At 40.6% G+C, this 15555-nt stretch overlaps 1 protein-coding gene across 1 annotated transcript in view; it reads left to right on the plus strand.

Annotated features, from left to right (window-relative positions):
- ONECUT2 (one cut homeobox 2) overlaps positions 1–15555 on the plus strand; it is a 71770-nt gene that overhangs the window by 2149 nt on the left and 54066 nt on the right. The gene's annotated exons all lie outside the window — the stretch shown is intronic.

Below are 15555 nucleotides of genomic sequence, written 5' to 3' on the forward strand. Positions count from 1 at the left end.
CCCCCACCGCAAACTTCACTTGGCACTATCGGGAGGCAAAGTATTGCAAGTACTCTGTGCGAGCTACTTAAGCAAAGGAGGCGCTTCCGAAGCATCAGAGGCTGCCTGTGGACCTTTCATTGGGGGTATACTCCTTTCCCAGGAGTTGGGTTGGTTTTTTTTTTCCTTCCCTTGAACGCCCCAGCCAGTTCCCTTGCACTGGACAACGCTCCAGTAATCTTTCTGCCGCTGCTAATGACTGTTCGTGAAGGAGAATGCTGGGGTTGTCGCATTAATTTCGTGAGGTGGGGGGACATGGGACTGGGGAAGTCATAAATATATGCCTTGCCTCCTCACTGCCACCTCCACTTTGAATTAAGCTTTTCCTAGGCATGGTTGCTTCCAAGGGAGAGCGCCCCTCACCCCCCAGGTACTAAGAAATTAAGATGCAAGTTAACGCATCTACAAGTAAAACTGCAATCTCCGCCTTTGCATTAAGCTGTGGCTGATTGTGTGCGGAACAGCGAGGTGGATTCGCAAGGCACGAAGGGGACAATTAACGTTGAGCATATTGTTCTAGAGAAAAATGAATTCTTTGTGCCCCCTCTAGTGGCAGAATGGAGAGCTACAGCCCTCTATTGTTCTAAGATGTCAGAAATCTGCCATTAAGGTTGTTGGGGTGCGGGGGGAGGGGGAAAGGAGAGGAGAGATTGTGTGGCTAGAGGGACTTGAAGAGGGAAACCACAGTTCTAATGACTTGGAAATAGGAGTCGTTGGCAACAAACTGAAAGTAGTTAGCTACGCAGGTATTGTGTAAATGATGGAGTTTCCTCCAGCCTGGAGGCAGCCAGGGAGACAAGATCAAGTTTATGTTTCAAGAACACCCCCTAACGAAGTCCCCTAAGGTACCAAACAAATCACTCGACCTGCACGCTGGAATAAGGTGTTTTTTTGGTTTGGGTTGGTTTTGGTTTTTTGTTTTGGTTTTGTTTTGTTTTGTTTTCCGTTGCAAAGAACTCGGTTTGGCCTCCAAGAAGGGTGAACACTCTTGGACTCACAGCCGAGTAATTGCCGGCTCGCCCAGACAGCTGGTGATTTGCATAGGCGCATGCACTGGGGCGCAGGGCATGTTCGGGCTTCCTCCTGGCGTCTCTGAGCTTACACGCGAGTCGGAGAAGGCGGCGAGCTCTGTGCGGGGTCCCAGGCGACCGCTCATACCGCAAAGGTGCCTGCCGTTTGCAGGGCTGGTTTAACACATGCCAAGCCGATTTGGGTAATGTGACAGGCAACATGCTCACAGATGCGGCTTCGGGAGGCGTTTCTACTCTGACATCTGCCTCCTTCACTGGCAGTTGGAGCGATTCAAATCTCTGACAATTAATCGCTTCTGGGTATTGATTAGAAAGTAAATAAAATCCACTTTTCCAAAGAAGCTTACCCAAATCTGGTGGACACGAGTTGCTTCTGGGTGGTTTGTTAATGGACCCCCCTACAAACCCCTTTTTCCCCTTTTACATTATGAATGTCTTTCGCCTTCTTGTTAATTTAGTGTTGCTCTGATTATATCCTGTTCTTGGCAAAATCGGGAAGCACTAAGAAAGTAAGGTGGGAAATGTGCTCTGTCTTAGAAAATTAAAATCAAGATCAGGAACAATGTCTTTGTTTCTGGATGAGATAGGTCTAAATGCTCCTTCTCACCTCGTCAAAATGCTGCCTGGAGTTGTGGGGCAATGGAAGCCACTAGCAAGCTCCACGCTTAGTCTTCAGGGGGCAATTAATGTGTGAACCATCTCCATACAAATCACTTTATCCCTCTGGTCTACCTCAGAGATCTGCCTTCCTTCTCTGGGTCTAGCGGTAAAAAGAAAATGTTACATAGAAAATCTCTCTCTCTCTCTCTCTCTCTCTCTCTCTCTCTCTCTCTCTCTCTCTCTCTCTCTCTCTCTCTCTCTCTTTCTTTTTCTGTCTGATCTGTCTGTCTGTCTCTGTCTCTCTTTATCTCTGTCTTTCTCTGTCTCTATGTCTCTATCTCTATCTCTTTCTCTGTCTCTGTCTCTATCTCTCCATCTCTGTCTCTGTCTATCTCTCTGTCTCTGTCTCTCTCATTCTCTCCCTTTTTCTCTCTCCCTGCCGTTTCAAATCCACTGAGATAAAAATAAGAACTGGAGGAAGAAGCCAGAAGTAATTTTTAACAGGAGAGAAACCCAACCTGAATGAATAGCCTCCTTCTTTGCTGAAGTATTCAGATGCATCTATTTTGTTACTCAGTGTTGAAAGGGAACAAAAGCTTTAGCTTTTTTATTTAGCCATTTTATCAGTAACTACAAGTATGCTGAGTACATAGGAAGCTTTTTAGTTCAGGGTCAGGAGAGCATTGTCCCTCAGTAAGTAGGCAGTAGCTCTGATCTGGCGAAATATGTATTGTATGTTGGGTACAGCTGGATTCTGGGGAAGGGTTCGGAGAGAGGGAGAACTGAGAGTATCCCTCCATGAATTATTAATGATAATCTCAGTAGGATTCCTAACTAGAAATACCAACGTCATTTGGATTAAGCAAGCACAAAGTGGGAACCTGGCTGAAGTTTGGGTTCAAAATCTTTCACTGAAGGTCTCAGTCTAACAAGGTCAGATTTGCTCAAAGACAATCAATCTTTCTCTGTCTGCGTGTGTGTCGGTGTCTCTGTCTCTGGCTTTGTGTCTCTCACACATACACCCCTTTCACTTTCATTTTACTTCCAAACCAGCAATGCTGTTTTGCTCTGTTCCAGTGTCCAGACTATAAAGACAGTTTACTGATCAACGGAATTGAGATAGAGTCTTTGGCCCACCCCACCCCTTCTACCTTCAAGTATAAGCCTTTGGTGATATCTAAACAAATTCTCTAATTTTATTTTCCAAAGACCGAAGCCTCAGTTTCTATCTGCTACCTGGCATAGAGGTAGAAAAGGTGGAGGAGGAAAATATTTTTTAAAAGATTGGGAAAACAAGACTCTCATAGTTGATAAAAATGATTTAAAAAAAACACTAGATTTATTCAAGGAGTTAGGTAGAGTAGGAAGGAATTACTTAAAAAAAAACACCTTGAAAGAGGAAACTCTCAATTTAGAAGGAAAATTGCAATCTGTTTGAGGAATGGAAAAATTTTTTGCTCCCTAGACCGGAGTCTGGGGCTTGAGTTATGGGGCAAATCCAACTGCACCACATTCTACGCAAAGAATCCGAAGTAAAATGTTTCCAGTTTCAGTGTCTAACTCCGCCGGATACATTTACACATGATACATGACACAGAGCAAGAAACTAGAATATCCGCCGTGAAGAAAGTGCAAATTTTCTTTGAAACGGGGAAGGGAAGAAAATTGAGACCTGCAAGCCTCAAGCGGTTTTCTCCAGAGAAGACCAGAACGAAAGCAGACCGCTTCCACTTGCTCTCTGGCTTTTTTTATAGTCCTCTTGTGCGGGGGGGACTGATTCTCGGAGTGTAAATCCTCCGGGGATAGACGGAATCCCAGTGTAAATAGCTAATTTCCCCTCCATTAGGAGGTGGCTGTCTCGATTCACCAGCCCCTGCTTTCTAGCTAGAAGGGGGGCGGGGGGAAGCAAGCAAGGGTGGCCAGGGTCCGTTTTGGTCGAATTTCAAAGGACAGAACAAGGCTTTGCATGGGAGATTTGCCGTCCCATTACCTCCCCATACCCCAACCCCCCCCCCTTTTTTTCTGTTGCATTGCTCTGCTTCACATTTAATCCCTCTTCAGAGGTGGGATGGGGAATCTCGGGAGTGAGAAAATGGGAAAGGGGACGGAGAAAATCATCTCGCCTTTCATATCTTCAGTCCTGGAAGGTTCTTATCTGCAGGGCTACAGTTTTAGTGGGCTACAATCTACCCAGGATTGAGAAGTTCATTGTTATTTATTAATGGCAGTTATTTGTTGGGATTCTTTGGGTTTGTAGCTCTGCATATGGAAGTATGCGTCCTGTCCCGCTAAACCGAGCCTTCTTCTCCTTGGCCTTGTACTTCAACCTATGAGTTGGCAGTTGGTACCATGAAACTTGGTTTAATGTCACGGGATGCACTCCCCTCAGCCCATTACAGAAACACATATAACAGTGGTGTATCACATAAAATATTTTTGCTTGATGGACTGATCCGATTAATAATTGAAGAGCTCACTACTGTCCTTGCATCTTCAAATCCCGGGCGGTTCAATAACACCTTTCTAATATGCATTAGTGTGGGAGCCCAGAGAGTATCAAGGGAAGGAAGACGAAATGCGCACATGAGAGATAACCAAAGCAGCCAGGACCTCGCAAAACAAGAAGTCTCCGCATTTATTTTTATTCCAGTCGTTCCACCGTGTGGTTATGTCACTTTCTCAAACAAATGTGTATATGGAGGCAGATCGATGCTGATAATGTTTAGAAGATTAAAAGGGCATTAATGCTGGCAACAATAACATAAACGTGTGGACCCAGATTTCATTGATCTGGAACTTGATCCGGCTAGTTTCCAGTAAACCTGATGGCGCTCTCTTCCCAGCATCGTGCTCACCATTTCTCTCTCTCTCTCTCTCTCTCTCTCTCTCTCTCTCTCTCTCTCTCTCTCTCTCTCTCTCTCTCTCTCTCTCTCTCCATCCCTTCATCCCTCCCTCTATCTCTCCATATCTTTCCCCATACATTTCTTTTCTTTCTTCCCTTCCTCCCACCCCCTTTCAGATCCTGCCTCTTTCCTAACCTGTCTCCATCTATCCTTGTTTTCTTTCTTTTCTCTCCCTTTTCTACCTATAACCTTCTGCCTGTAAACCTGTCCTTTCTGAACACTTTAGACAATTGGTTTGGAAAACAGAACATCAACAGGGACTATTGGCCCCATTCACCTTTCTATTACTCTAATGACTAGTTCAGTTCACCAGTCACTACAGATTTTCCAAAAAGCATATGGGCAACAGAGACAAAAAAGTGGGAATCTTTGAAGAGGTCATGTTTATAACTAGTTGGGCTGCATTATGAGATTGGGGGGGGGGGCATGGAGGGCTCTGAATCCCACAGTTGCATTTTAATACTTAAGTCTATGAGACTTGTAGCTCACCTCTCTAGGCAAAGTGGCTGGCTTCAAAGAAAAAAAAAAGGATTCGAATTTCTTTCCTTCTGTAATCTCTAGTCCCCCAAACCTACAATAAGATTGAAAATTCCCAAAGGCTTCCAAGAGCACTTTAAATTTTAAAAAGTAGCAACCAGTCGAATGAAGTCTAAGCAAAAGAACTTCTAAAGCTGACTTTCAAATTGACTTGAGATATCCCAACCCTTAGACATAGGAGAAGCCTGAAAATGCTCAGAAAAACTCCATGATAAGAGTTTTAGGAAACTACCTTGTGTACCTGCCAGCTACTGTATTCACCATCCCCCTCTTCCACAGGCCCTCAAAGCCCCCCCCCCTACACATAGTACATGGATTTCTTAATCACATTTCTCTTCACCATGACAAATATCCCATTAGACTTTCAAAGTGGGAAGGGAGGTGTATCTTTTGAAGAGCTTTTATTTTCAGTCCAATTAGTTACAACCTGTGTAACTTCTGCAGGAAGGGCCTCCCACTGAAATTGGCTTATGGAAGACCAGACCAGGTACTTGATCTATTCAGCAGGATACAACAAAAATCCCTGGAATAATTGGGTCGATAACTTCAAACCAGTCTACAATTTATTTTCCACTTTCTTCAAGAAGGATGAGTTTGGTGGAATAACAGGGAGCTAAAGTGATTTTCAAGATGTCAGAATAATGCGATACAGCAAGACTTTTGCTGCTATCTCCTTGTTATCCCCTTCTGGTTTGGGTAATGTTTTTGTTTTTGTTTTTGTTTTTCCTGCCTTGCCTAAGTCTGAAGCACTAGAGTCTAAATTTGGGTGGGAGAGGGCTCAAAGGTTATATTTTGTCTGTGGGTTTAGGGCAGATTATAATTTGGAGGAATGTCCATACATACACTATTCCTTTGCTAAAAGAGTTCTCTTCTTCTCTCCAACATATTCACACTTTTATTCCCCAATAGAAACGACATCAGCTGGGTCCAGCATCTAAGCAAAACATGTAGATATAATCCTAAAAAAGGAAAGACATCTGGAAAAAGGGTTAAGTTTTATTTGATACAGAATTATTTGCCTTTTGTTTATGAAAATCTACTGAACTTAAAGTAAAACATTATGGGGTCACCCTAACCCAAAAAAGAATTAAAGACAGAGGAAAAGAGATACTTTTAGGTTCTATGTTCCCTTCTGTCAGACCTGTAAGGTTTAGGCTAGATTGTAATTTGCAGGAAATATAAAAATATATTATTCCTTTTACAGAATATTTCCTCTATTCTTAAGGAATTGTTTACTCACAAGGGCAAAAAAGGAGAGGTCTAGAAGAGAATGAAGAAATAGTATTTGTAAAAGGGCTTAGGACAGCTTAGCACATGATAGATAGACAGTATATAAAGGTTTTATTCTCTCCCCTTTCCCTTCCCTTTGAATTTTGTTCCATTTTTGTTGTTATTGTTCTCGTTGGGGTGAGAGGAATGCTTATTTTCTCTCTTCTCTCTTACATAAAGGTAAAGTGTTAGAATGTCAATGAACCTTCTGGGGCAGAAAATCTTTCTTAAAGAAGGCCTACAGGAACTGTGGGGGAATGGTGAGAGGTATTTGGATACACTTTCTTACTTGGAGCTGGGATAATCTCTGATTCTGTCCCATTCTGAAAAACCAATCTAGCTACATTAAGAATAAAATTCAGAAAGGCATTGCTGTGTAGATTGTTGTGTTCAAGTTTAATTGACCTTTGCCAGGAAAAGAAATCTGGCTGGGGAGAAATGACCAGGAGATAGTACACGGTTGAGGAACCGGAGGAAGGAAGAATGCGCCTTTGAGGAGCGGTATTGAGGAACTTTTCGCTCCACTCCTTCAATCTTCAGTCGGCAGCCCCTCATCTACTTCGGGCTGAAGTTAGTAAAGAGAACGTAGGAGTCGTGGAAGTGCAGAATATCACCCCGAGGCTTCCGGCCCAGCTTCAGTATAGCCCAGAACTTTCACTTGGTACTTTCTGTTCGCCCGCGTGGTATTGCTGCTTTTCCACAGTTCAATATGTCTCCCCTGGGGAAGAGAGACAGAGAGACAGAGACAGAGACAGAGACAGAGACAGAGACAGAGACAGAGACAGAGACAGAGACAGACAGAGAGAGAGAGAGAGAGAGAGAGAGAGAGAGAGACAGAGAGAGACAGAGACAGAGACAGAGACAGAGACAGAGACAGAGACAGAGACAGAGACAGAGACAGAGACAGAGACAGAGACAGAGAGAGACAGAGAGAGATCTTGCCTCCGTTCTCCACAATTAAAGGGCAGGTCGCTGGGCGATTCTTGCCCGGTTCGCTTTGGGATATATGTTCTTCAAACTAGGAAAAACCTGGGACTCATTTTCTAGGCACCCAACTGCAGAGTCAATCAGAAAAATCTTGAACTAAATCCCCAGCAAAGCTCTAGGGACTCTTTAGGAACGCAGCTTCTAGGCAACTGAGACTTTAGGGGACTTGGGAAGGAAGAAGTGGGCAATCCGGGTATGGAAAAGTGAGAAAGGCTGACGTTGTGAAAAAGCCACAAGCGAAGTGGAAAGCAAGTTTGACTTTTTAGAACACAATGTCTAGACTTCTCTTCCTCGACTCTTATTACGTCCTGTCTTTGCAATGTTAGTCAAATATCCATCCTATATTCCCTGTCAGACTGCGAACTCGTTGAGGGACAGGATTGTATTATTTGGGTCTCGATTTCCCCAACACTTAGAAAAAAACGTTTACATGTAATATGCTTAATAAATGTTCCTAGAACTGTATTGATTGAAATCAAAGGCAGGAAAGAGAAAAGAAAAAAAGTTTAGTGGTAGAGTCAGAATTTGGATAAAACCTTTTGGTCCCCTCCACACAAGCTTACTTTCTAATCTCTTTGGGGCCCAAACCCTGATCTATCCTTTGGAGAAAAGGCAGAAGAATCTAATTGGGAAGAGACCTCCTAATTGGGAGCAGTTGTTGGTATCTTCCCTAGGAGAAGAGAGGAAAACCAATCTCAAAGGAAGTTATTTTTCCTTCTTTTAAAAGGGAGTAGGGGAAGACCTTCTGAATTTTCCTGTATACTCTAACTTCAAATGTAGGTGTCTATCTTTTCTTCTTGGTTGTCTGATTAAAAGGCTCTATGACAAGCCATTTATCCAGTCTTGTCTTTCTCCCGTGTCTAATATTCGGAGATTGAAATTCTTAAAGAATTTATTGAGAAATTTTGGTTTTCAGGTTGCCTTACTTTGGGAAGATACTGTATAAGATATAGTTGGGTTTTGTTTGGGGGAGTGGTAAGGAGACTGAATTGCACTAGGGTTAAGCACTTAGATGAAGAACCAGACTTCCTTGCAGACAAGAATGGTGCAGATGGATGACATTTGGGGAAAGGCTGTGGTCTATTACTATACTCACAGTTTCATTTTAGGAGCAAAATTCCCGGAAGCCAAGGGAAAAAAAAACAAATGATTCCAAAGTGATAGTTCAGAAGGGAAGACAGGATTTGTATTCACTCTAGGCTGCTCTCTTGTCATTTGAGGATCCATTACTCTCCTGGAGAAAGCAGACTTTGTTTGGGTTGGAAGCATACCTCCAACGTAATTTAATCAGCTGTGGACTTTGCTCGTGTAATCAAATATACATATACTTTCTCCTGGAGGAAAAAAAAATAATTTCACCGTAACTGGTATTGACTTTAGAGTCATGTAATCTCTGAAAGCCATCAAATTTTTAAAGGAAAGGTAAAATTAAGGTGAAAAGAATCCACAATTTTAGTTGTCTTTGTTGCTGATAAGGTGAGCCAGTTACCTTCTTGGGGAGAGCATCAAGAAGTCATTCCTGGAGCTCATATGAACAGTATTTGCTGCTCCTTTTGCCAATATTTTACTATAAGCCAAAGAGTCACCAACTACATCAAGAAAGGACCCAGAGCAATCAGTCTGTAGATCTAAAACATGGTCAGAAACCATAGTGGCTATTTGCATCCCAAAAATTATGTTTAGCATCATTTTACTTGAGCTCATCTCTCTCCAGTGACAGCAATTGTCTTTATGGTTCAACAGTTTCAGAGTTGTTGTTGGGTTGGGGCATACTGAAAGGAATCTAGATGGTCATTCATCTTCTTGTTCCACAGTAGAAGTGGGAGAAGGCCAGAGGGCTCCAGCTTGCTAAGTTCCGATTCTGGACTTAGTAAGAAGTTGGTCCCTTTGCTAAAAATGATGGCAACCACTACCTGCTCATGTCCCTGGAGCCCCAGTGCTATAAGCAAACAGTTGTTGTGGAAACACTTCCTCACCCAGTCAAGACAAGTTTGGACTCCCCACCCCCAGGTCTGAGGCATCCTGGCATTGTCCAAGTTGAGTCTGTTAGAAAATCTGTTGTAAACACAGATCCATTGATTTGCATTTGTCAGAGAGTAAAGTTAAACCAGTGAAAAGAGGAGCCCTTACCCTTTTATGCAGGGCCAGGGAAACCTTTCATATTGATCTTATTGATCCAACCTTTCCCTTTAAGGAAACCACATAGTTAAAGACCCTCGTTCAATAGATTTACCCTTCATGCTTGTGATATTCCTTTAAGTGTTCTCATCTAGCATAGTGCTGCTTTAAGTCTACAATACAAACCAAATAAAAATGAAAAGGGTGGGGGTTGGAAGTGGGAAGAGGGGGAAGGGGAATGGGAAGGAGAACAGACTGTGAGAAATGAAATTTAAATCAAACTGAAACATTCACCACAAATGTATAATGGTTCATGTGATGTTTTAGCTATGAAAAAAATACATATAGGAAAGGGAGTAAAATAAATGAGTATAAATTTTAAAATATTTCTAAAAGGAAAAAGCCTACAAATGTGAGTGCAGTTTGTGGAACATAACATTGTTATGATATATTTAATCATAATTTGAACTTTTTCCTAAATACTCTAGCTTGATTCATTTCAATATGTACATGATACAGTTTTCATATGAAAACAATTAATTCTTTTCTAGTAATAATGCTGACAAATTAATAAATTTGAAGAAAAGTCAGGAACAGAATCTAAAGGAAGGGAAAAATTTAGGCTCTTTTCCATCCTGTCATCATGGCCGAACCAATTGGATACAGAATAAAAGATACTATTCTACAGTATCTTGCTAGAAGGCAATGTAAATAATTGCATATAGAGCATAAATTTTCCTTAGGAATGGAATATTATGGAGTAAACAGAAAGAAAAAATATAGTTAAATGTTGTCAGGAAGATGAGCCCTACTCTTGAATACCAATATCAGGCTCTATATTCAGTCAAATAATTACAGATGTTAAAGTCCATTTAGTTTCCAGAGAAATCCACACAATCAGATTCACTAATTCCCCAGCCTTTTTCTGAAAATAACAAAGACAGAGATTCTGCTTTAATGGTTTGACTCTTACTTAGGTTGTTGAATCTTTCCTGTTTGCCTGTGTACTGAATGAAAAATATTAATGATTCTTTGGCTGAGCTAATATATTTATCTGTTTAGTGAGTTCAAAGGGCAAAGTTCAATTATGGTTCAGGTTAATTGAACACGGAGCAGTGTGCTCTCAGGGAAGAATTGAACTAGGAAAATGTCCCCTGAAAATATCATGTTAAGAAAACACTTTTAGAATGCAATTTGAGTACTTTCATCTTGGCGTCTGCTGTCAGTTGTTCAGCTTAAGCTGTAAGAAAATGTCTGGTTAAAAAACAAAAACCAAGAGGAACAAACAGAACCCATCTTGAATCCCCCTTGGAGAACAAGAGTTTTCTCATTGGATAATTGCTTTATTGGTACCACTGACCTGCAGAGCAGCTGCAGGAGCCTGGGTCCAGGCTTAGTTCCTGATCAGAATAATGTGCTCCATTAGAATGGAGGAAGGCATTTTTTGTTTGTTCAATCTGATCCCACAGCAAAGTGCCATTAACCCCATCCCAATTGTTCCTGCTTTGCAAAACCAAAGGTCATCGTTAACCATACTGTATACATAGCCACTCCTCCCTATCCAGAGAGGCAGGCAAATGTCCCGCCAATCCTACCATCTCTGGAGCCTTCCCCACCCCCTGATCACCCACCTAAACCCACATCCCACCAGGCTTTGATTCAAGGAAGCCATTGCATAACCTGTTTATGTTTCCTAATTGCTGAATCACATTATTGATGATTAAACATTTTTGACCCATGGACACCATCAATCATAGGGATGTGGGGGTGGGGTGGAATCCTATCACTGACCATTTCTTTTTATATTTATATTACATTTCAGTCAAATCAAATGCACAAATGCACCTTTAGCAGAAATATAGTCTCAATAAGTGCAGGGATCGGGAGAAAGACAGACCACAAATGCTGCTAGTGACAACCACTCAGTTCTAATCTCCCAGGCTTCCTAAAAGAAGTGGGGGGGGAGGGAAGTTGTGGGGGGGTAGAAATTAAGAAGACACACACACACACAAGCTGAACATCTGACTCTGTTATGAACTAGAGCACCATCTGCTGGAAATTTTTTTCTTGCACTAATACCAATTACCATTATTATCACTACTACTACCACCACCACTACTTCTCTTCCTCCTCCTTCTCCAAGTGCTAATAATAGAAATAAAAACTGATTACAGTAATAGTGTAATACAGTAACAGTGATAATATTAATAAAAAATAATGAAAGATTACAATCAGATGCCTGAAAAATCATTCTCCCCAGTCTCACCTATCAGCCCCTAAGACTTTCCAACCTTCATCATCCACTGTCCAGTCCTGGTCACTAACCATTTTAATAGTATTTACCTTTAAGTAGTTGGAGATTTGGGTCATTCTCTTGTTTTGAGATGGAAAGAGAGAAAGAGGAGGGGTAAGGTGAGAATGCTTTGTGGGGAAATAAATATTAAAGTGTGTATGTGAAAATGTTTTAGAGAGAGATAACATATATGAGAAAGAATATGTGTATGTGAGAGAGAATTGTGATTGGGAGGGAAGCAACTTGACAGGAAGGATTTGCCTAGCAGACTAGAAGTGGTGGTACTGTGCGATCTTCTAGAAGAAAAGATAAACCAGCCAACTGGCAATACCAAAGAAATTAGGTGATCAGCTTGGCATGGATCCTATGCAACTGAAGCATTCAAGAGTAATATTAGCAGCTAAATTGTCTTGCTCACTCCAGTTTTGTGGGCAGCCGGCCGCTGTTTTCCAGCTCTCCTTGCAATTTATTCCAGCTCCAGAGTCACTAGCAGTAGCCGCCTGCAGGCAGCTGGCAGTGGAGCCGCTGGTCCTTCAACGTAAAATTCAGCACCACGAACAGCAGCCGCCTTGCTCTTCATAGCTGAAGGCTAAAATCCAGAAACTTTAGAGAAAGAGAAATACAGAGAAACCGTTTTGAAGTCCCAGACAAGACCTTGACTAATAGCGCCAGTTTTGTAGATTTCTGTGCTGCAGACACTGCCAAGTCTCAGGCATTTCTCTCGTGCTGAGCTGCCTCCTTGGCTCTCTGTGTGAGGCCAGCGACAGTAAAAGGCAAGGAGGCATCGTGGGGTGAGAGGACAAAAGAGGCTAAATGACCTTTTCCTTCAGATAAGGACGAAGAGTGTTGCCAATTTTGGGGGATGAGGAATTGCACTATTTTTTTCTTGGCCTTATTGCCTTCTGCTTGCTTGGCTTTTTGCCATGTTATTTTCAATTTGCAGATTTTCTTTTAAATATTAAATATTTGCTTCTCTCCTATTCTCCTGATCTCATCTCCGCTTCACACCCTTACCAAAAATATACACTGCATGGTGAAGCTGTGTATCTATGTGTGTGTGTTGAATTCATTATTATTCTTGAAGCATTTTTCTAAATTGCTGATTGCTAAGAATATGACTTTCATCATATCTTGCCATACTCCAAATTAATTTCAGAATATGAAAGTAATAACATATATTTCTGTACACTACAGGGCATCAATAATGTAGACAGGCTTTAAAAAGATCAGAAAGAACACTGGATGGAGAGCCAGGAGCCCAGTTAAGTCTATCACTAATTAGCTATGTGACCTTGGGAAAATAGCTCCTCTTATTTGAGCCTCAGTTTCCTCATAGTAAAATGCAGCAGCTGTAGATCTCTAACATTCCATCCCACTCTAAAATTCATTCTATGATCTAATGGTTTAATAGTAAGGATTGGCACCAACTGTTCTTGCTCTAGAGAGAACCCAACTAACACCACTCTGTCTTTAAAGAGGACAAATAAAGTCACAGACAAAAGTCAGATGGCCATGCTTAGAATGGGAATTGGCATTGAGTACTTACTTTGGAATGGAGTTTTTCTCACTAGATTGTTTTGCTTCACATGTTTACCTGCTATAGGAGAAAATGGTTTGCAGGTGCTTTGAAGGACATGTTTATTAATAATAATAGCTAGAATTCTCTTCAATGTTTTTAAAGTACTGTAAATGTTATCTTATTTGATACTCAAAGCAACCCTGTGAAGTAGATGCTGTTAGCCCCATTTTACAGATGATGAAACAGAAGTTCCTAGAGATTAAGTGAGAGCCCAGAGTTATCCATGATTGTCCAAGACCAGATTTAAACTCAGGTCTTCCTGATTCCAGGTCCAGTGCCCTATCTACTACATTACCTACTTACTTATGTAGGAATCTTGGAGCTAATTCACACATCCCTGGGCATCTTTCAAAAGATTTTTGCCTCTCCAGAAATAATTAGGGGATAAAGACTTAGGTTTTACTTCCTAAAATTCAGCCTTTAGCTGAATCCAATGTGACTGCTAAGGAATCCTCTGAAATATGAAAGAAAAGATAAGAACTCTTCTGGCTTAAAAAAAATTGGGTGCATCAAAGGCTGTTCTTGTCCAGTGGAAAATTTGTCTTCAACTATCAAGTGACTCACTTATTTAAGAGGCATAACAAGCTCATATCCTCTGTACTCCCATACTAAATGTGAAATTGAAGACATTTGAATTGAGTATTGAAATGAAGAGATTAGTTGGGTATCAAATACCACAACAAATATAGCTCCTAAAGGGTACCAAAAACAAGAGCACTGTTTCTTAAATGTTTAACAAGCAGATAATTAGGGAACCTTCTTCAAACCACATCTTCCTATTTGTAAGTAATTATTTTGGGGATATTCAATCTCACTATCAAAATTCTCTTATGGAAAGGTGTGTATTTAATGGTAAGCAAAGCCTTTCTATTTTTGACTCTACCTATATTTACTACTGTATCTTAGTAAAATTGGATAGAATCATCTGTACGGCTGAATACACTTCCACTTGACATTTGTTTTTCAAATCTGCTTACTTGGAATTATGGAGACAATATCTTTTCTATAATCTTTTACATAAGCTTAATCTTAGAAAAGATCTTCAAGATCAGTTAGTTAAACCTCCTCATTTTATAAGGAAAAAGAGACTCAAGAAAGTTAAATGTTGCCTCCAGAGTTACATAGGTATCAAGCAGGATTATACTGGCAAATGTTTTATAATTGGCTCTCTGAAAACAACATAATTTAAAGTTTTATGTGTATTAGTAGCATTTTCTCCATCACTTACTCAAGTCTAGGCAATCAACAAAACAATAAATGAAGAACTGATTTGTAACATTTTCCAACTTCCAATGTATAAATGTTCACACTGAAAATTTAACAGTCAGCAAACTCTCGTAGTAAATAGAAAAGCTGTGACTTGAACTTGTCAACCACTACAAATCCAATGCTCTTTGTATTACACCAAGATCATTGAACAATTCTGCAGCTATTTGGTCACCAAGTAACACTGACATGTGAAGCAAAATAATTGTACAGCCAGTTCTGTGAATCACTAGCACAGATGCCAATATTCTGAATAAAGGACACACTTTGGATAAAATTGTTTCTTAAGGTTCCTAGAATATATGTCAATATACATTCAAAATCTAAGGTTAAATTATTCAGAGTAATGGATGCTATTAAGATACAAATGATATGTTTGAAAATTTTACCTGTGTTTTCTATCTGACTATATGATTACACAGCACTTTACATACATTAGTGTAATCATTCCTCACACTAACCCTGAGAAAACTAGGGTAAATATTATCATCTTTACTTTACAGATGAGAATTCAAGCCCTTTGGCTCCAAAACTAGTGCCCTTTCCACTGCACCTGGATGCCTCGGGGTTGTCCCTATAAAATGTTAACTCATTGAGCGGTTAGCAAGAAAGCTTTCTTGTTCATCTGAAATGAGATATAAGCTTGATATTGGGGAAATATTGCTTATGGTGAGTCAGTTCTTGCCTTTATCTATCCATAGCCTGGCTTAATAAATGATTTTCTATTATTAACTGACTAAAGATTATATTCTAATTTTTTCTATTAATACTCAGCATTGGATCATCAGATTAGTACAAAATTTAAGATGATCATTTCAGTCTTATTTACCAAATTTACAACCTTGATTGTATGCAACAAGTGAAAATGAGACCTCATTCATTCTTTCATGATATCAGGATGGGATCATAATCTAATCCTATTTAGTTAATACA

This window comes from Monodelphis domestica, chromosome 3 (assembly GCF_027887165.1).
Source record: "Monodelphis domestica isolate mMonDom1 chromosome 3, mMonDom1.pri, whole genome shotgun sequence".
Classification (NCBI taxonomy): Eukaryota; Metazoa; Chordata; class Mammalia; order Didelphimorphia; family Didelphidae; genus Monodelphis; species Monodelphis domestica.